The following is a 22,882-nucleotide window of genomic DNA, read 5'->3' as shown; positions in this document are numbered from 1 at the left end:
AAAGACTGGGTTTAATGTACCAGTTTTTAATGTATATTCTAATCCTTAATAATTATTATTTTGTTAGTACCAGTGAAAGAACATACATTAGAAAGAGACAGAAAGACAGAAACCTGAAAGCCAGCAGAGAGAGAAGGGAATAAAGCAAACAACATTGACCATCACTGCCCCTGCCACTCTTATTCTGGGGCCCTGGTTGGGGGAACACCATCTTGCCAGGAAAAGGATTCTATATATAAAATAATAGAACTTGTAGAGACTGGCTGAGGGACAGTTTGAATAAGCAAGTGATGAGAACTGCAAACAGCACAAAGACTCTGAAAGCCAGTAGAAAGGGAGGAACAAAATGCCACCAATGCCACGTGTTGCTGCTCACTGCCCCTACCCCAGCTTCCCTGCTGGAGGACGCCACCTTGTTGGGAAGAGGTAAGCAGACAGCACCATCACCCTTGCCACTGCTGCAGAGAGCCCTATCCACAGTCCCTCCTCATTGACTTTAACTCAAGTCTAGAAAGTTGACTGGGTACTGAGTGACTACTTTGTTCCTAAAAAGAAATCCAGGTTGCCTCCCTCTAGCCCCAAAGCTCCAGGCTTAAGTGGCTGCCAAGAAGTTACTAAGTTACTGTTTTAAAGGGCAGTAAGCAACCACATCACTACTGGAAGTCCCCAAAGACAGAGCAAGGGTGATTTTCTAGGCAAAGGGCCCCTGCTGCAGGGGTTCTGGGCATAAGTTTTTCTCACTGGGTATAATCTAGGGAAGTTTCCCTTTACTTCTTCGAGCTGGCAGTCCATATACAATCCCAGAGGACCCCACCTAATGAAGCCCCTTCTGCAGCTCTTAGCACAAGGTACCGAGTGACCAAGGCACAAGCCTAAGCATCACGCTTGCATGCTATCTGGGAACTGGGGTAGGACCCCTTGGTTCCCTGCAATTCTGGGAATGCTGCTGTCGGTGTTAGTAACTTCAGTTACCCCAGAGTAACTTGCACTCACCTGTGAGATCTAGAGGGCTCTACCTGGGTCCTCTGTTTCAGAATGGTGCTGTCAGGCCACAATCCCCAGCATAAATGGCACTCACCCTGAGAGACATGAGGAAGCACTGCTGTGTCATGCAGCTCCAGGACTGCACCGACTAGTACTGTATTCCTCCTAATCATTGTAACATACCCGGATGGACCTGGGGAAGTGCCTACATGTATTCCACTGCTCCAGACTCACATTTGCCAGTGCACAGTTCCCAGTATAACCTGTATTTACCCCCAAGGGACTTGGGCAAGGTCCCCTTAACATCTCCTAGTGCTGGGATATGAGCATTATGTCCACTATAACACAATTGTTAGAAGTCTGAGTATTAGTCACACCTACACTGCAGGACCTGGGAAAGATACCATCCACACCACACAGTTCCAAGCCCATAGCTATTGACACCACAAGCCCCAGCATTATGCAGTGTTGTCTGGATGTACAAGAAGATTGTACCCACTCTCTATGTCCGATAGCAGCACTGGAAGGTGATTGTAGGCAACAGAAACCCTAATATGAGTGATACCCAACTCTATGGGGATGGCTACACACACACACATATTGGGAAGTTCATATCCACTTCAAAGTTATAACTACTACCTCCAAGAACTGCTGCAGACTAGGCAACTGTGGTACTCATAAACACTGCTGACTCTGGTGAAAGCTGAAGAAGTCACTCAGAGTTTACATTTCTGGGGTCATCTAGAATGAAGGGCAAAGCAACAACTCAGGTGACACCCACATTCTATCTAAACAGAAAAAGTCTTTGCCAAAGAAACCTCCTCCACAGAAAGAAGGAACATTACACCAGATGCACAAGCAAACGTCAAGAACCAAGGACATGATGCCTCCTAAAGAACACAGCTGTCTCCATAAATAGATCCTGATCTGAAGGAAATCTACGAAACACCTGGAGAAAAAATTACCCTAAGGAAACTCAATGAGATGCAAAAGCATACAGATAGACCATTTAAAGAAATTAGGGAAACAATACTTGCTTTGAGTGAGAACTTCAACCAGGAGATTGAGATAATTAAAAAGAACAAAACAAATTTTGAAGCTATACACTTCAATCAGTAAGACAAACAATACAACTGAGAGCTTCAAGAACAGAAAAGACCAAGCAGGAGAAATAATTTTTTATCCGGAGTACAAGATTTTTAAACTATCCCAGTCAGACACCAAAAAAAAATAATAATAATAATAAAGAATAAAGAAAAGCCTACATGGTGTATGGGATATCATTAAGTGAAAAAATATTCATACAGGAGGAATAACTGCAAAAGAAAGACATTGAGAATCTACTGAATGAAATAACAATTGAAATTTTCCCACATATTGAAAGAGATATAAACTTCTAGATATGGGAAGTTCCAAGAACTCCAGACTCAGCTGAAAGAGACTTTCTCCAAGACATATAGTCAAATTTCCAAAAGTTAAAGACTATGAAAGAATCCTAAGGGCAGTAAGAGAAAAACATCAAGTTACAAATAAAGGAAAACCAATTAGACTAATAGCAGACTTCTCAACAGAAACTCTACAGGCCAGCAGAGAGTGAGAATATATGTTCAAATTCTTGAAAGAAAAAAATCTTCCAACCAGGAATAGTATTCTCAATGAAGCTATACTTTAGAAGAGAAAAGATTTTCACCAGGGCTGGCACTGTGGCTCCCTAGGCTAATCCTCCGCCTGCAGCGCCAGCACCCCAGGGTTCTAGTCCCAGTCGAGGCGCCAGATTCTGTCCCGGCTGCTCCTCTTCCAGTCCTCTGCTGTGGCCCAGGAAGGCAGTGGAGGATGGCCCTGCACCCACATGGGAGACCAGGAGGAAGCACCTGGCTCCTGGCTTCGGATCAGCACAGCACCGGCCGTAGCAGCCATTTTGGGGGTGAACCAACGGAAGGAAGACCTTTCTCTCTGTCTGTCTCTCTCTCTCTTTCTCTCTCTCACTGTCTAACTCTGCCTGTCAAAAAATAAAAAAAATAAAAATGTTTTAAAAAATAAGAGAAAGATAAATAAACCATTTTCCAGAGAAACAAAAACAGGGAATTCATGAACACCAGATCAACCTTCCTAGAAATCATGAAGAGTCTGCCTTAAAAGTTGCTAACATAAAAACACATGACAGTACAACACTCACTAACAGAGCAGATACAAGCAATAATCAACCAAGAAAATTATAGGAGTTATTATCAATATTAACCTTTGACGTAAGCCAGGAGCCAGGAGCTTCTTCCAGGTCTCCCACGTGGGTACAGGGGCCCAAGGACTTGGGCCACCTTCTACTGCTTTCCCAGGCCATAGCAGAGAGCTGGATTGGAAGTGGAGTGGCCGGGACTAGAACTGGATTGGAAGTGGAACAGCCAGGACGCAGAGCAACCCATTTGAGATGCCGGCACGTCAGGCCAGGGCTTTAACCTGCTGCACCTCAGTACCTGCCCCAACAACTGAGTTCTATAAAACATTTAATGAGGAATGAACTCCAATACTTTTCAAACTATCCCAAAATACTGAAAAGGATGGAACTCTGCCAGACTTTCTAACAAGGTCATCATAACTCTGATACCAAAACCAAAAAAAGATACAACACAAAGAAGAAAACCATATACCAATACCACTGATAACCACAGATGCAAAAATCTCAATAAAATTTTAGCAGAATGAATCCAGCACTACATCACAAAGACCAAGTAAGGTTTATCCCAGAGATGCAAGGATGGTTCAACATTCACAATCAATAAATCACATCAACAGAATGAATAAACAAAAATGAGATGATCATCTCAATGGATGCAAAAAAAACCAACATTTGATAAGATATCAACATCCCTTTATGACAAAAACTTCCCACTAATAAGGTATAAAAGGAACATACCTCAAAATTATAACCCATAGCCAATATCATAATGAATAGGGAAAGGCTGAATCCCCTCAGACCTGGAATAAGACAAAGATAACACTTTCACCACCCTTATTCAAAATAGTATTGAGAGTACTATCAAAAGCAATTAAGGCAGAGAAAGAAAGGGTATCAAAATTGGAAAGGAGGAAGTGAAAATATACATATTTTAGATTACATGGTATTCTATATTGAGAAACCTAAATCCTCCACCAAAAACTTTAAGAACTTATAAACCAATTCACTAAACCCACAGGATACATAATTGGCATATTAAAAAGTTGCATTTTATACACCAATAATGATCTCATTGAAAGAGAACTCAAGAAAGAAATTCCATTCAACATAGCTACAAAAGCTGGAAATGGATCTACCATATGACTGAGCCATCCCACTGCTGGGACTTTATCCAAAGGATATGAAATCAGCATTTGAAAGAGTTATCTGTATATCCCACATTTAATGCAGCTCAACCCCAGATGTCTATCAATTGATGACTAGGACAAAGAAATTGTGGAATATATATATATATATATATATATATATACACACACACACATATATATATAGTGTCAATATATATTATATATAATATAATATATATAGTGTATATATATATATATATAGGTACACACACACATGCTATGGAATACTATGCAGCCATAAAAAGAATGAAATCCTGTCTTTTGCAACAAAATAGACACAACTAGAAGCCATTATGCTCAGTAAAACAAGCCAGTCCCAAAAAGACAAATTTCATATGTTTTCTCTGATATGTGGCAGTTAATATAGAATACAAGAAAGCATAGGAAGGAAACTGACATCTTTTGATTTGTTTTTAGCCCTTATTTGTACTCATGTGGAACTGTAGTCTTCCTACTTTTTACTTGTTCATTATTATAGTTAGTGGTGTGTTAAACCTGTGATTATAGAGTGTGCTGAAAGTATGTGTTTGCAAAAATTAAAGAAAAAAAAGGAAGGAAGGAAGAAGATGAACTGAGAGAAGGAGGAGAGAAGGAGGGAAGTATGGTTATCTTCTGACAACTGTACCCATGAAATACATGAAATCTGTTCTCTTTATATTAATAAAATTTTTAAAAATGTTCAAATATTTAGGAATAAATGTAACCAAAGAAGTGAAAAATATCTACAATTAAAATTACAAAACATGGATAAAAGAAATCATCAAGGACACATACACAAAAATGGAAAGATACTTCTTACTAATAGATTTGGATGAAGTAATATCACTAAAATGTCCATAGTATCTAAAGCAATCTATAGATTCAGCACAATCCCTACCAAATTACCACTGATATTCTTTATAGAATCAGAAAAAAATCCTAAAATTCACATGGAACCACAAAAGACCCAGAGCAGCCAAAGCAATCCTGAGCCATTCTGAGCCAAAAAAAAAAACATCAAGCTGGAAGTATCACAATCCCTAATTTCAAAGCATACTATAAAGGTACAGTAATTAAAACAGCATGGTACTGGTATAAAAACATATAGATCAATAGAACATAATCGAGAACCCAGAAATTAATACATGTATTAATACAATTAATTGTATATACATACAATTGAATAATACATACAAGAATATACATTGAATAAGTGATAGCCTTTTCAATAAATTGGTTGGTACATGTACATATGTAGAAGTATGAAATTAGAATATACTTCTCGCTGGCGCTGTGGCTCACTAGGCTAATCCTCCACCTGCAGTGCAGGTACTCTGGGTTCTAGTCCAGGTTGGGGCGTCAGTTCTGTCCTGGTTGCTCCTCTTCTAGCCCAGCTCTCTCCTGTGGCCCAGGAAGGCAGCGGAGGATGGCCCAAGTCCTTGGGTCCTGCACACGAATGGGAGACTAGGAGGAAGCACCTGGCTCCTGGCTTCAGATCAGCGCGCTGTGCTGGTCATAGCGGCCTTTTGGGGGGTGGTGGTGGGGCGAACCAACAGAAGGAAGACTTTCTCTCTGCTCTCTCTCTCTCACTGTCTAACTCTGCCTATCAAAAAAAAAAAAGGATATACTTCTCACCATATACAAAAATCAGCTCAAGGTGGGTCAAAAACTTAGATGTAAAACCTGAAACTGAAAATTCTAGAAGAAAATAAACAAACACTTCATGACACTGGTATGGATGATGAGTTTTTGGATAAGACCCTGAAAGTGCAGGCAACACAAGCAAAATTCGACAATGGAATTGTATCAAATTCAGAAGCTTCTGCACAGCAAGGGAAACAAGTGGTAGAGTGAAGAGACAGCCAAAAGAATGGGAGAAAGTATTTGCAGGCGACTTCTCTGACAAAGGATTAATATCTAGAATATATCAGCAACGAAAAATCTCAACAAGAGAGAAACAACCAGTATAATTCAGAAAAGGGCAAAGGATCTGAATAGTTCCCAAAGAAATGTAAGTGGCCATCAAAATACTTTCTGTTCAATATCACTTGCCATCAGAGAAATGCAGATAAAACCACAGAGAGATATCACCCTACCCTTGTCAGAATGGCTATTATAAAAAAGACAGTAAAAAATGCTGGTGAGGAGGTAGAAAAATGGAAACTCTTACACACTGTTGGTGGGAATCTGAATTAGTGCCACCACTATGGGAACAGTATTGAGATTTCTTTAAAAACTAGAATGAGAGTGGCCATATGATTCAACAGTTCCACTAGTGGGAATATACTGAAAAGACATGAACTTGTATCAAAGAATACCTGTTCCCCTGTGTTTGCACTGCTCACAATAACTGAAACATGGAATTCACCTGTCCATCATCAGGTGAATGGATAAAGAAAATGTGGTGTATAGACACAATGGAATACTAGTCAACCATGAAAGAGAAGGAAATCCTATCATTTGCAGTAAAATGGCTGGAACTGCAGGATTTCATGTTGCATAAAATAAGCCAAACACAGAAAGGCAAATGCAGCAAGTTTTCTGTCACATGCAGGAGTTAAAATTTAAAAAAACTCAATCTGATCCCAAATGTTGATTACTAGAGACTAGGGAAGGTGAGAAGGCTTGAGGGAGTGTGGATTAAAAAATCAGAGAAGCTGAATATGTTCCATTGATTGTGACAAATATGTGAATATAAGATGCCAGCAATAGGGGAGGTGGGGGTGAGCTGTATCTGGGAACTCTATATTACTACTTCATAATTTTTATTTCATAAAAACTATTCTGAAATAAAGTGTTTAAAAAGGGTTTAAAAATGGAACGAAAAATTGCAAAAGAAAACAATGCATCTAACAGTATGATAAACATGGCATTACACATCAATGGACATATAAAGGGTAATTTAAAGATATATTGGGGAAAATTAGTTTAATTTTTAGGAATGATTTTTAATTTCCATCTCAAATGATCCACCAAAATAAAACAAATGAAATGTAGAATAATACTTAAAGCCATAAAAATAAAAATGAGCAAGAAATTTAAGCATATATTCACAAAAGAAGATATATGAATGGTTTCTATGGGCATGAAAAAGTACTCAACAACAGTACAGGCATCAGTAAATGCTGACTAATACCATAAGGAGATTCCAGCTCCCAAAATAGTTAAAATTAAAAACAATGACACCACTGAAGTTAGAAAAGATTTAGAGCAACTGGAATTATCAAACACAGTTGGTGGACATATAAAATAATAGAATTATTTCTTAACATATTCTAGAACTTTTTCTAAAACTAATCACACACTAATGCAATGACTCATCAATTCTACTTCTAACATATTTGCGCAATAGAAATATGACTATACATCTATAGTCATCAAAACAGCAGAGTATTAGCATAAAAACAGACACATAGACCAATGGAACAAAAAAGGCCAGAAATAAACCCACATGCCATGTTAATTGAGTTTTAACAAAGTACAAGAACACACAAAATATAAAGTATAGTATCTTCAGTGGTGGTGGTGGGAAAAACTGGATATCCTAAGAATGAACATAGACCCTTAGCACACACCATACACAAAAATCAACTCAAACTAAAAACTTCAATAGAAGACTTGAAACTCAAACCACTAGGAAAAAAATTAGGAAATGGTTCCATGACATTGGCCTGGGCTATGATTTCCTTGCCCATGAACCCCAAAGGTCAGTCATTGAAAGCAAACATAGACAAATAAGATTGTAGGATTTTTTTTTCATTTTAGCGTCTATTTTATTTATCCCAATATCCAAAATAATATTTCAACAAGCAATCAGTATGAAATATTATTAATGAGACATTTTACCTTTTTTATACTAAGTCTTCAAAATCCAGCATACATTTTACATCTCGATTTAGATGTTGTATATTTATTGGAAACATCTGGTCTATATTTAAATGTTCTAGAACTCACAGTAGAAGAAGTAGATCTCTAGTAATATGTTCCAGTGTTTTACCTTCTCTCTCATGAGTGCTGTGGCATGAATGAATTCATGCCAGGGGTTTCAGTCATTCCTCTGTGCACTGGTTTATGGCCTGCGCTGCTCCCTTTTGTAGAAATGACCGTGCTGAGACTGTGGACCCCTTCCGCACAAATCAAAGAATAGCTAGAAACTGGGAAATGCATCCATTCACTTCTTCACTTGATTGTAGGATTGTATCAAACTAGAAGGCTTCTGCATAGCCAAGAAAACAATAAGCAGAATGAAGAGACAACCTACAGAATAGAGAAAATATTGCTAAGCCATACATCTAATAAGGGATTAACATTCAAAATATAAAAGAACCTCAACTCAAGAGCAAGAAAACAAATAACAAAACTCAGAGATGGACAAAGGACCTGAATAAACAAGTCTCATAAGACATACAAATGACCAATAGGTACAAGAGGTATGTTCCAAGATCCCCAGTAGATACCTGAAACTGCAGATAGTAGCCCACTCTGTGTATACCATGGTTTCTCCTATATATTCATATACATATACATATACATATACACACATACACATTTCCTATATATACATATGTATACATGTATATATGTTGCATTAATCAGCCACAATAAGAGATTAACAATAACCAAAAATAAAAAGGATTATAGCAGTATACAGGACTTTAATAAAAGTTACAAGAATGCTAGGTCTCTAAGTGTCTTACTTTATTGAACTCACCTTTTTCTTGTGATGATGTGAGATGATACTTACATGAGACACTTTATGGCTTCTCTTGGGCATTTGAATTTCCAACATCAACACTTTTGCACTTTGGGACCATTCTTAAGAGGAGGATTTCTTGAACATAAGCATTGTGATACCTTACCAGTTAACCTGATGACCAAAATTACTACCATGTGACTACCATGCAGGTAGTGTATGCTTTGTGGATACACTGGAGAAAGGGATGATTCATGCCCCAAGTAGGATGGACTAGGATAGCATAAATTTCCACACACTACTCAGATCAGCACTCAATTTAAAACATGCAAATTGTTTATGGAATTTTCTACTTAATATTTTTGGACCACAGCTAACCACAAGTAACTGAAATCATGGCAAACAGAACTGGATAAGAGGGCACTTCCATATGTGAAAAAATGCTCAACAGTGCTAATTATCAGGAAAATGCAAGCTAAAACCACAATCAGATATCACTTCAGACGTGTTAAAATGGTTTTTATCAAAAAAGACAAAGGATAATCAATGCTAAAGAGGATGTGGGGAAAAGGGAACATTGATACTCTTTTGGTAGGGATATAAATTAGTACATCCATTATGACAAACACAATGAAGTTGCTTACAAAAATAAAAAACTACCATACGATCTAGCAATCCCACTAAAGGATATAGCCAAAGGAAGTAAATCAATATTTCAAATAGGGGCTGGCGCCGTGGCTCAGTAGGTTGATCCTCCACCTGCGGCGCCGGCATCTCATGTGGGTTCTGGGTTCTAGTCCTGGTTGCCCCTCTTCCAGTCCAGCTCTCTGCTGTGACCAGTGAGGGCAGTGGAGGATGGCCCAAGTGCTTGGGCCCCTGCACCCGCATGGGAGACCAGGAGGAAGCACCTGGCTCCTTGGCTTCAGATCGGTGCAGTGCCGGCCGTGGCAGCAATTTGAGGAGTGAACCAACAGAGGGAACACCTTTCTCTCTGTCTCTATCTCTCACTATCTATAACTCTACCTGTCAAATAAAAAAAAATTCAAATAGCTATCTGAAGTCCAATGGTTATTGCAGCACTATACACAATAATCAAGATATTAGATCCAGCTCAGCGCCTATCAATGAATAAAGAAAATTGGTATATATTCACAATGGGACAAACTCAGCCTTATGAAAGGAGGATATTCTATCACTTGTGATGCCAACATAAATGTCACATTATATTAAGTGAAATGAACCAGGCACAGAAGGACAAATACCACATCATCTCACTCCAGTGTAGGATCTAAAAAGTCAAACTCACAGATGCAGAGTAAAGAGGTGGGATGGATTGGGGATACATTAGTCGAAAGACATAAAATTTGAGTTAGACAGGAAGGATATGCTCAACAGATCTATATTGTACAAGTGGTAATGAAAATTTCAAAGAGAAAAGTGTTCTTCCCACACAGACACATCCACACAACTGTCAGTTTGTGAGGTCATGCCTTTGTCATTTGGCTCAATTCAGCCATTCTAGAATACATACACATTTCAAATCATTACAATACATACCATAAATATATGATCTTATGTATCAGTAAAAAGTAATAAATACGCTCACAAAAAGATTTGTGTAAGAATTTCCATAGATTTATTCAGAGTAGCCAAGAACTGAATTCAGTCAACAAACTCATCCATTGAGCAATAGTGATTGTCAATATGATGGGATAATAATAAAAAAGAGTGAACTGATACATCCAACAGCATGGATAGATTGCAGAAGCATGCAAAGTAGTCTTGTATACAAAAAGTATATGCGGAGTGATTCTACTTAGATGAAGAATTAGAACAGGTAAACTGATGAACGGTACCATAAACCAGCATGGGGGTTGCCTGTGGTGGCTGAGGGTGGAGGCTGGCTGAGGAGAGGTGGGAAGCTGAAGTCAATGATCTTTTTCTTAATAGCAGTTTGGGTTGCACAGGTGTTCGTAGTCAACATACGTATATTTTTAATCTACACATTTTCTTGTGTGTGTTTTCTATCTGCAAACTTTTTAAAAACTATAAACAAATAATAAACTCTATAATGTTCATGCTGTTAGGGAGAGAAATAATGATGTTTCCACTTTACTATGGAAATGCAACAAAAATAATACGAGAGTTGGCATTTAGCCTACCTGCTAAGACATCTGTGTCCCACATTGGAATGCCTGGGTTAAATTCTTGGCTCTGGCTCCAGACCAGTTTCTAGCCAGTTCAGATCCTGGCAGGCAGTCCTGAGGGTTCAAGTAATTGGATTCCTGCCACCATGAGGGAGACCTGAATTATATCCCTGCTTCCTGCTTCCTGGCTCCAGCCCTGGCCCAGCTGCAGCAGGCATTTGGGAAGTAAACCAGCAATTAGGAGCTCGCTCTTGCTCTCTCTCTCTCTCTCTTACTTCCTCTTTCCCTCTCAAATAATTACATTTTTAAAATAACATGGATTGATAGAGATGCGGAGAGGTAGATACTTGATGTTCATAGTTGCCATGGTTTGAGTGTTCCCTGAAGTTCATGTTTTGAGACTTAAACTCCCAATGCAACAGTGTTGAGAGGTGCAACCTTTAAAGGGAGAGTGGATTAATGCCATTACAGAGGGAGTGTGTTCCTGATAAAAGGACAAGTTCACTCCCCCACCCTCACCCCATCCACTGGCACTTCTGTTTTCTGACATGGGATAACACTGCAAGAAGTCCCCAGCAGAAGGGAGCCCTAGGACCTTGGACTTCCCAGCCTCAAGAATTGTCAGACATAGATCTTTGTTCTTTATAAATTACCTAGTCTCGGGTTTCCTATGTATCATGAATTTCAATAAACATCGTTTAATTCTATTTTTCCATGAACTTTTGAAGTTCCCTCCCACAGGTCTACAACCCAATTCCCAGAAACTCTGAATATAAAATTACACAGCAAAGGAGAATGAAGTTTCCAGTTGGAATGCAGTTGGCTGTCAACTGACCCTGAGATGGGACTTCATCCTGAGTTATCCAGATGGAGCCCAATCTAATCACAAGGGTCCTTAAGGCAGAGTAGGAAAGCAGAACAGGGGGGTCAGAGGAGACATGAGTTTGGAAAAAGGGCCAAATATATGTGGCACGGCTGTCTCTGGAGCTGGAGAATAGACAGCATGAGCCTAGGACTGCTTGCAGCCCCTAAACCCTGGAGAAGGCCAGCAAATCTTCCTGGAAGCCTCTAGAAAGGAATGCACCCAAGCCCACATCTTAGTCCACTGAGACCCGCTTCGGAGTTCTCATTCCTGGCTCTGGAAAACAGTAGATTAGTGTTCAGTCATGGAGTGTGTTGTAATTGGTTACAATAGCAACAGGAAATGAAGGCACATGGTACTGGCAGAATCCAGGTGGTGAGCATGAGAAGGTTCGCCATAAAATTCTCCCAACTTTGAAAATTTTCACAATAAAATACTGGGAAAAATGAAACCACAGACCATTTCTTTTTCTTTCTTTCTTTTTTTTTTTTTTTTTTTTTTTTTTTTTTTTTTTTTGACAGGTAGAGTCATAGACAGTGAGAGAGACAGAGAGAAAGGTATTCCCTCTATTGGTTCACTCCCCAAATGGCTGCTATGGCCTGCGCTACACTGATCCGAAGCCAGGAGCCAGGTGCTTCTTCCTGGTCTCCCACGCGGGTGCAGGGCCCAAGCACTTGGGCCATCCTCCACTGCCCTCCCAGGCCACAGCAGAGAGCTGAACTGGAAGAGGAGCAACCAGGACTAGAACCTGGCGCCCATGTGGGATGCCGGTGCCGCAGGCAAAGGATTAACCAAGTGAGCCACGGCGCCGGCCCCTACCACAGACCATTTCTAAGTAAGAAAGCAAAATTAGAAACCATGCAGAACAGTGACTGACTGTAACATTTTTCAATACCCATGCAGAAAAACTATGATTAATTAAGGGGAAATGATAAACCAGGAAGGCATTTTTGTCAATTTTAAACAAAAATGCAATATCCTTTATATATTAAGAATTTTACAGGGCTGGCACTGTGGCGTAGCAAGTTAAAGCCCTGGCCTGAAGCACCTGGCTCCTGGCTTCGGATCAGCGCAGCTCCAGCCATTGCGGCCTTCTGGGGATTGAACCAGCTGACGGAAGACCTCTTTCTCTGTCTCTACCTAACTCTGTCTTTCAAATAAATAAAATAAATTTTTCAAAAAAGAATTTTACAAATTAGTATGAAGGAAACACTAATAGAAGAGAAAAAAAGAATAGGCTAATTGGATAACTAGTCAATAATCTTACTAAAAATGATCCCTGGGACCAACATTGTGGCATAGCAGGTTACATTACTGCCTAAAATGCTGGCATTCCAGTTAGAGTCCTAGCTGCTTTGCTTCCAATCTAGCTTCCTGCTAATGGCCTAGGAAAACCAGCGGAGGATGGTCCAAGTGCTTGGGCCCCTGCCACATATATGGGAGACCCAGAAGATGCTCCTGATTATGGCCTGGCCCAGCCCTGATCATTGCAGCCATCTAGGGAGCGAACCAGCAGATGGAAGAGCTCTGTCTCTCCCTCTAACTCAGACTTCCAAATAAAAAAATTCTAAAAAGTATTTTAGAATTCTATCTACAAATCATGTTGAATCTATTAAAATTAAAAATTAATTTTTTTATTTATTTGACAGGCAGAGTTACAGAGAGAAGCAGAGACAGAGAGAGAGGTCTTCCATCCACTGGTTCACTCCCCAGATTGCTGCAATGGCCAGAGCTGCGCCGATCAGCCAGAGCTGGAGCCGGCGCTTCAGGCCAGGGCGTTAACGCGCTCAGCCACAGTGCCGGCCCCTAAATTTTTTTTTAAAGGATCCCTTTACTAGTACTCAGATATTTGCAAATTAAAATAGTAATTAGAACTCATCTTGGCAAATATTTGTTTCTATTAAAATAAGCCATGTTGGTAAGGACCTTGTATTTATTCATTTTTTCAGTACTATATTGAAAATACCTGAGACTGGTTACTTATAAGAAAAAGAGGCTTATTTAGCTCACAGTTTTGGAGGCTGAAAGTCCACGCAGCATAGCACCTGCCCTGTCCTGAGGGCCACCTTGGCTGTATCACAATAGCAGGAGTGTGCCTGAGATGGGGAGATCACAGGGAAGAGGCAGCCAGAGACTGAATGGCAAAGGGCAGGACTCCCAGTATGTAGAAGCAGCAATTCACTCCCTGAGACCAGTGTCAATCCTTTCTGCAGGCAGAATGACCCAAGAACTTCCCGTGAGGCTCCACCTCTTAGAAGATTCTGCAGCCTAAAGAGCGTCCTACCAGGGTCCAAGCTTGGGAAACAAGCACCATCCAAACTGTAGCACCTAGTTCCTTTCCTGTAGAACTGAGTATAACAATAGTGCATACTTCAAATGGTTGTTATCAGGGTTGTTATTCATACAGCACCTAAAATAGTCTCTGGCATATTTTTAAAAAAAAAAAAGCCTACAACAGGGTAGGTTAGGTTACGCAATCAATGAACGGAATTCCTGGAGAATGAAAGAGAACTGTGTGCTGATGCTATTTCTTCTCTTCCTTTCCTATTTATTTTTCTTTCATTCCCTTTCCATTTTTTGTTACCACCTAAGGATCCTTTCCCTTTGGGGGAATATACAAGGGTACTTTTAAAAGTTCACAGAAAAATGGGATTAAAAGTTTATTTTGATGTCAAAAAGTTCTGAAATCCAAAGAAATTCTAATATATGCATTTTCATGAACTTCATTTTTATTTTTGAGATAACGAATTTTAACTTACATTGTAGTCAAAGGCTTGAAGCTCCACTAAATAAAGAATTCAACAAATAAAAAGTAAAAAGACTGTAGTTCAGCGGAATATAGGTAAAGGCTATAAACAATAAAATAGAAAAAGTCCATTTCACATATAAACAGTAAATTTTAAATAGTCACATCATTATAGTGTTATATCATTCTTCACAATTTGACTAAGTTTTTTTTTAAAGTTTGACAAAACACTATATGTGAACTTATATACACAGGCATTTGATATTTTTCAAATTTTAGCTCCCACATATAAGGAAGAACATGCTGCATTTGTCTCTCTGTGTCCATGTAACATGATGTCCTCCAGTCGCGATCTTTTTTATGCAAATGATAGAATTTCATTCCTTTCTATAGCTGAGTAACATTCCATTGTGTGGTGTGTGTGTGTGTGTGTGTGCACAATTTCTTTACCCATTCATCTGACAATGGACATCTGGGTTGAGTCCGTATTTTGGCTCTTGTGAACCACACTGCTATAAACATGGTGGTGAAGGTATCTCCTTGATGCAATGAGTTTATGTCTTTTGGGTAAATACCCAGCAGTGGGATTGCTGGATCATACAGAAAGTCTATTTCTAGCTTTTTAAAGAAATCTCCATACTGTTTTCCTACCAACAGTATATAATATCCACATCCTCACCAGCGTTTGTTACCGTCTGTCTTTTGGATGATAGCCAATCCGACGGGGTGAGGGGACATTTCATATACTTTGGCTTTAAAGATCCTTCTTGTGCATGGATTTCACACTCCTTTTGCACTGAAATAAACTTATTCCTTAATTCCATTTGCAGTGAACTTTTTAAGGACACCCCCCCCATATACAGGAAAATAGGGCAACATAAAAACCAAGGCAAAATTGGAAACAGCACCCAATATAGAACTTCACAATTAGAGTATTCATAATCAAATATAAAACACCAGTGTTTCTGTGTGTGCTTGTCCTGAGGGTAGCAGGGTGAGGGGAGGAGGAGCCAGGACAAGGTCCAAGACTCCAGGCCTGGTAAATCATGCCACACTCCCATGGGTCAGCTGAGCCTGGGCCACTCCTATAGCAGTTAGCAGGGAACCTGCAGGAAGAGGAACCTACCCAGCTTCTCCACGAGGCTGCACTTCTATCCAGAGACGATTATATGTGGGCTGGGGAGGTCCCAACCTGTCAGCTCTTTTGGCCCTTAGCTATTCACCAAGGGTCCCTAGACATTTCCCCACCCCAGAATGGCACCAGCACCAGGAAAAAGCCAAGTGCACGTCTCATGTTGATTCTGCATCACTGATAGAGAACTGCCATTTCTTTTTCCATGATAAAGGTAAGCTGGCATTTGCTGCACACAGCTGCACAGTAGCTTGGTCTCTTCTAAACGAATTTGAAGAGTTATACATAATTAAATCAAAGAGGGAAAAAGATGTATGTGAAATCTCATATCACACTGCCTTTCTAGATGGATCTCCGAAAGTTAGGAATAAGTGATTGAGCCTGGAAATCAATTACATAGGGGCATCGAGGAGCTTTTGCTCTACTCTTTTCACTTTATATCGACACTTTGGCATCAGACCAGAAACAGAATGCCCGTGTGTTAGAGGACTTGGAAATGACCCTGTGTCAATTATATCACTCTCCTTTCCAAATGTTGAAACAGTGGTTGTAGCGTGCCCCGAGGCCTCATACACTCAACACCAAGGCCAAGGCTCACCAAATACTAGGTCCAATTAGTCTCCTCTTTGGCCTATTTAGTGAAGGTTTCAGGTTGGATCTAATTTGGACCCTAGCCAGACCGTTGTCATAAGAGCTCTCACACACACTTTCCTCTGGGGCCTCTGAGAAGGACTCGGGTTTCTAGTGAGATCTACCATATCAAGGCCAAAAGGATAGTGGTTACCTCCCTGAAATCCTTAGGGGATGCAGGGATCCATGTGTGGTTCACTCCAAGCTCTGCAAAGCTCTTAAGAGGAGAGCCTAGCTCATGACTTCTCAAGTGTGCTTCCCAAAAGCAAGATTCTTGCATTTCAAGGAAACAGCTAGCATTGAAAGAGCCTGACCTCCCTCTGGATGTGTGTAAGGTAGCTGCAGAGTGGACTGGGCAGACGGGGCACTCAGAGCCGGAGTCAGTGGTGTCTCAGAGAAGCTTGATCTGGGCATGGAGTGGGATTATGAACTGTGGGGCTGACAGTTGCTGGACGTGGGTGCCAAGCGTGTCACACCCTGCATGGCTTGTGGTGATCATTGCTTTGGATACAGGAATGAACCAATTAAACTTAATTAAACGATTAAGCTTAATTAAGCTGTAATCCAGGCTTTTGATTTCCCAGCAGTGGGTATAGCTCAGATTTGTGGTTTATAGGGCGACTTCATAGAAACCAAATTATAAATCAGATTCTTCGTGGGCCAGTGGAGGGGGAGAGGTAAAGAGGCTTTATGTGATTGGCCCGCTTGGTCCATCCCATTTTAGCCAAAGGCAACAATTCAATGAAGAGTTTTGTTTGGTGGTTCATGACATAGTTTTGCATTGCCTTGGTCCCAAAATTCACAAAAAGTTGTAGCTCTTGTTTTTTGTGTCTTTTATGGTGTTCATGTGGAATGAGTATTGAGATTGATGTCCAGAATTGAGGAAGAATTTTATCTTCTTGCCCAAATGTTGCCCCCACAGTCAGTCTACCCCATCAATGCCCATGAGCCTAAACACATATTCAGGTCACCAACACTTGGATTTTCATCAAAATACTACAGAATTCACTAAGCTTTCCTTCTGGTACGTACCATCCCAACTGCCTGTCTGCTGCATGACAGATAAAACATTTTGTGTCCAGAGCCAGTATCAGGGAAGACAGCTAGCCAGGGCCAGAAACTGTGTAATTAATATCCAGAGACCAAGAGTCTTCAAAACATTCTATTTCGTAGAAACCATGCATGGATTTCAAAAAATTTTGCACCAAAACTAATGTATCTTTTAATTCAATTTTCAGTGAACTTTTTGCAGTACTCTCATCTAGAAAGACACGAGGGACTGATACCCTGGAGGCTGACTTACAAAGTGGCCCATCATTTACTTCTTTTCAGACAAAATACAACTATCCAGTGCCAGGCTGTCTGTGGGAACTGGCCAATATTCATATTCTCCCCATGGAGAAATCTACTTGGAGAGACCATTAGAAGGTTGTTGGATAAGCATCAAGTGCAAGCAAGAGTGGGTTGTCTTGGTAATGTTAATGGGGGATGCCCTCGAGTTTTGTCACACTGATTCCTTGTTCCCCTTCTACTCTGGAACATGTTTGTTCTTCCAACAAACATGTGAGTGACCTGGAGAACCGGGCTTCTCCTTGGAATGGTGTTGAAAGTACACCAGCCCCCTACCAAAATGTTCTTGCCCATACAATCTGGCTCATCTTAATTCCATTATCAATTTCTCCCAGAAGAATTATTCCCACTGTGCTTTGATTTAATCTTTTGCATGTCAGTTCTCCTGAATTTTGGTCTCAGAGGACACATTTCACATTGAAACTATGTCTTTGCTCTACTTGATTATCTTTCCATCAAGAGATAGATCAAACTTGGCTGTTGGACAACGTGGACATTCTCACATAACAGCCAGTGGTAGCACTGTATGGATAACCAAAGAGGGACTCCATCCTTCAACTATACAACCGAACTCCTTAATTTGGAATTCACCATCCAGCAATTTTCCTTCTAGCCTCCATGAACTTATCTTTCTCTCCATACATTTGGTTATAATAATCAGACTCTCAAATAAAGTAAAAAGAGGGACATCTTAGAAGTTTGCCTCTCACTCAAATTAATGTGACCTGACTGAAACTAGAACATGGAAGTGTGTTCTGAGCTGATTTCTCTCCACATCTGAGTGGTGTGCTAGTCCTTCACCTCTTTCTGATCATTGAAGGCTGCTGGTTACCTTATTCTCTGTCTCACTCTCTCTGTTCTTGGTGAGTTTCCTTTAAGGGGCATGTCCAAATTGCCCACCAGCCCTGAGTCCCTAGGATCTAGACAATTCCACATTCCAAAAATAATTTAAAATGAGTATCAAGATATTTATATAAGTGAAGGACAGAATCAGACTAAAATAAATTTGATAATGCTACTTAAAGGTTTGAAGTATACATATATGCAGGTATGTATATATGCATGCACACACACACATACACACACACACAGAGCTCTTGGTAATTTCTTAGCAATCCTTGGTATTCCTTGACTTAAAGATAAATGTGGGCCGGCGCCGCAGCTCAATAGGCTAATCCTCCACCTAGCGGCGCCGGCACACCAGGTTCTAGTCCCGGTCGGGGCGCCGGATTCTGTCCCAGTTGCCCCTCTTCCAGGCCAGCTCTCTGCTGTGGCCCGGGAAGGCAGTGGAGGATGGCCCAAGTGCTTGGGCCCTGCACCCCATGGGAGACCAGGAGAAGCACCTGGCTCCTGGCTTCGGATCAGCGCGGTGCGCCGGCCGCAGCAGCCATTGGAGGGTGAACCAACGGCAAAGGAAGACCTTTCTCTCTGTCTCTCTCTCTCTCACTGTCTACTCTGCCTGTCAAAAAAAAAAAAAAAAGATAAATGCATTACTCCAATCTACCTTTACATTATTTTCCCTCTATATCTATCTGACTCTGTGGCCAAATTTCCCCTTTTCAGGTTTACTTTTTTATGAGAGGAAGACAGAGACAGAGAAAGTGATCTACCATGCACTGGTTCACTCCTCAAATGTCCCCAACATCCGGGGCAGGTCAAAGCCAGGAGCCAGGAACTCCATCAGGGTCTCCTACATGGGTGCAGGAGTCCTAGTATTTGGACATTATCTGCTACCTCCCAAGCACATTAGCAACAAGCTGGATCAGAAGTGGAACTCAATCCCAGGCACTCCCCAATATGGGATGGGGGGGGGGGGTCCCAAAGCAGTGGCTTAATCAGCAGTACCACCAAACCTGCCCCATTTTTTAAGGTTAACAGTCTAAGACCTACCCTAATGACCTCATGTTAACGTGATTACCTCTATATTCCAATACAATCACATTGTGAAGTACTGAAGGGTAAGACTTCAATATATCATTTCTGAGAGGATACAATTCAAACCATTAAACACACATAGGTAGATATTTCAAGAAGTTCATGGCAAATGAAATGTAAATAAGTATTTGAAGAGCAAATGCTTTGCCTAAAGGTTAAGATGCTTGCTTTCATTGGGTTTATGTCTTTGATAAAAACAAGCTGCCGCCAGCTCCGCAGCTCTCTAGGCTAATCCTCTGCCTTGCGGCGCCGGCACACCGGGTTCTAGTCCCGGTCAGGGCGCCGGATTCTGTCCCGGTTGCCCCTCTTCCAGGCCAGCTCTCTGCTGTGGCCCGGGAGTGCAGTGGAGGATGGCCCAAGTGCTTGGGCCCTGCACCCCATGGGAGACCAGGAGAAGCACCTGGCTCCTGGCTTCGGATCAGCGCAGTGCACCGGCCACAGCGCGCCGGCTGTGGCGGCCATTGGAGGGTGAACCAACGGCAAAGGAAGACCTTTCTCTCTGTCACTCTCTCACTGTCCACTCTGCCTGTCAAAGAAAAAAAAAAAAAGCTGCTGCACAGCCATTGGTACCTGTACTGGGGAAACACAGCATAAAAGCAAGAAGCATACAGCCCCAGTGGCAAAATGTTTTTCATGACAGAGACCAAGAACTCTTGCAGTTGTTTATGTCACCCATTCTTCTACAGACAGAAATTGCCAAAAAAGTGCAATCAAAGATCTTTTCATCTTAGTGATAAAGTCACTAATAAGCCAAAATGTCTGTCAATGTCAACTGTAGAGTATCAGGCCAGTTCTATCGCTACAGGATGCCCTGTCTGATTGCCAAGGTCAAGGGCAAAGGAAACGGAATCAAGACAATTATAGTTAACATGGTTGAGATAGCAAAGGCACTTAATCGGCCTCCAGTGTAGCTCACCAAACATTTTGGTTGTGAGCTGGGAGCACAGATTCAGTTTGATGTCAAGAATGACTGTTCCATTGTCCATGGATCGCATGAGGCAAATAAGTTATAAAACCTGTTGGATGGATTCATTAAAAACTTTGTTCTCTGTCCTGAACGTGAGAATCCTGAAACAGGTCTGCATGTGACTCTCAAGAAGCAAACAGTAGGTAATTCTTACAAAGCCTGTGGCCATCAAGGTGTGCTTGATACACATCATACACTCTGCGCATTCATTCTCAAAAACCCACCCGAGAACAGTGACAGTGGTACAGGAAAGAAAGAAAAAGGAAGGAAGAACAGGAAGGGCACAGGCAAGGAAAATGGCTCCATATCCAGCAGTGAACCACCACGACCAAATGAAATCATGCCACCTCCACGTGCTGCGGAAGGGGAGGAGGAGGATGATGGCAGAGAGGATACAACTGAGGAGACTGGCTGAAACTGCGACCATGCAGACATTCTGCTGCTCAGTGGCGATTTGGAAATCACTGTATAAGAGCAAGTCAACATCAAGTTTGATTTTGTTAAGAAAAACAAAGAAGAAGGTGTTACTGGCTCAGTTGACAGGGACATTGTTGCTGAAACAGAAAGACCGGATGCAAAAGCTATAGGTCCTCTTACTATGACTGAAATTCTTTTTAGCGAGATTAGAGAACAAATTAAGAAATACAGGTGCCATTTCCTAAGATTTTGTCACAACAAAAAAGCTGAAAGGTACCTTCTTCATGGTTTGGAGTGTGTGGTAGCAATGCATCAAGCCCCACTCATCTCCAAGAGTCCACACATCTTGAAGGAGATGTATGACGAAGACCTTTTAGAAGAAGAGGTCGTTATCAGCTGGTTGGGAAAGGCTTCTAAGAAATAGGTCTCAAAAGAACTTGCCCAAGAGATTCATGTCCAATCAGAACCATGTAGTGGGCTGGCGCCGTGGCTCACTAGGCTAATCCTCCACCGTATTCTGTCCCGGTCACCCCTCTTCCAGGCCAGCTCTCTGCTGTGGCCCAGGAAGGCAGTGGAGGATGGCTCAAGTGCTTGGGCCCTGCCCCCCATGGGAGACCAGGAGAAGCACCTGGCTCCTGCCTTCGGGTCAGCATGGTGCGCCAGCCGCAGCGCGCCAGCCGTGGCAGCCATTGGAGGGTGAACCAACGGCAAAAGGAAGACCTTTCTCTCTGTATTTCTCTCTCTCACTGTCCATTCTGCCTGTTAAAAAAAAATGTAGTAAATGGCTGAAGGAGGCAGAGGCAGAATCTTCTGGTGGTGGTGAAGATGAGAACATTGAGGTGGTGTATTTGAAGATGGCCAGTGTACTGAAAGCTGAAACTGTGAAGTCTGACTACAAAGATGATGACATTGATATTGATGCCATTTAAAGGGCCAGATGCGACCCAGCTTAACAGTGAAACGCAGCAACTTTTTCTACATTATCAGCCAGAAATGCAATATGTATGTGCAAAAGCCAAAGTAACCTAACATCAAACTACATTTTGTACTGAAAAATCTATTACTGGGAGTGATCTGTGATTAACCCAACAAGACATTTAGGGAGTCTGTACAGATCAGTGAGCAGATATAATATGCTTATTTTATAGCTTGTTCCTTTTTGAAAAAACTAGTGATGGAGACATTTGGATCAGACTTTATAGTTAACAAAAATAAAGATTTGATTTGGGTCATTCTTAAGATTCTTGGCTCTGAATGACTTTGGCTGAAATAAATGTACTACAAAGAGATCAAGAAACTCCACATCAAAACAAACAACCCACTTAAGAGATGGGCCAAGGACCTCAATAGACATTTTTCAAAAGAGGAAATCCAAATGGCCAACAGACACATGAAAAAATGTTCAAGGTCACTAGCAATCAGGGAAATGCAAATCAAAACCACAATGAGGTTCCACCTCACCCCGGTTAGAATGGCTCACATACAGAAATCTACCAACAACAGATGCTGGAGAGGATGTGGGGAAACAGGGACACTAACCCACTGTTGGTGGGAATGCAAACTGGTCAAGCCACTATGGAAGTCAGTCTGGAGATTCCTCAGAAACCTGAAGATAACCCTACCGTTCAACCCAGCCATCCCACTCCTTGGAATTTACCCAAAGGAATTTAAATTGGCAAA

General features: G+C 41.2%; 1 pseudogene; it reads left to right on the top strand.

The window, feature by feature from the left end:
- Window positions 1–20,573: 20,573 nt before the first annotated feature.
- On the top strand, window positions 20,574–22,131 carry LOC100343891 (eukaryotic translation initiation factor 5-like; annotated as a pseudogene).
- The last annotated feature ends 751 nt before the right edge of the window (window positions 22,132–22,882 follow it).

This window comes from Oryctolagus cuniculus, chromosome 3 (assembly GCF_964237555.1).
Source record: "Oryctolagus cuniculus chromosome 3, mOryCun1.1, whole genome shotgun sequence".
Lineage (NCBI taxonomy): Eukaryota > Metazoa > Chordata > Mammalia > Lagomorpha > Leporidae > Oryctolagus > Oryctolagus cuniculus.
This window is presented reverse-complemented; position numbering and strand designations above follow the sequence as displayed.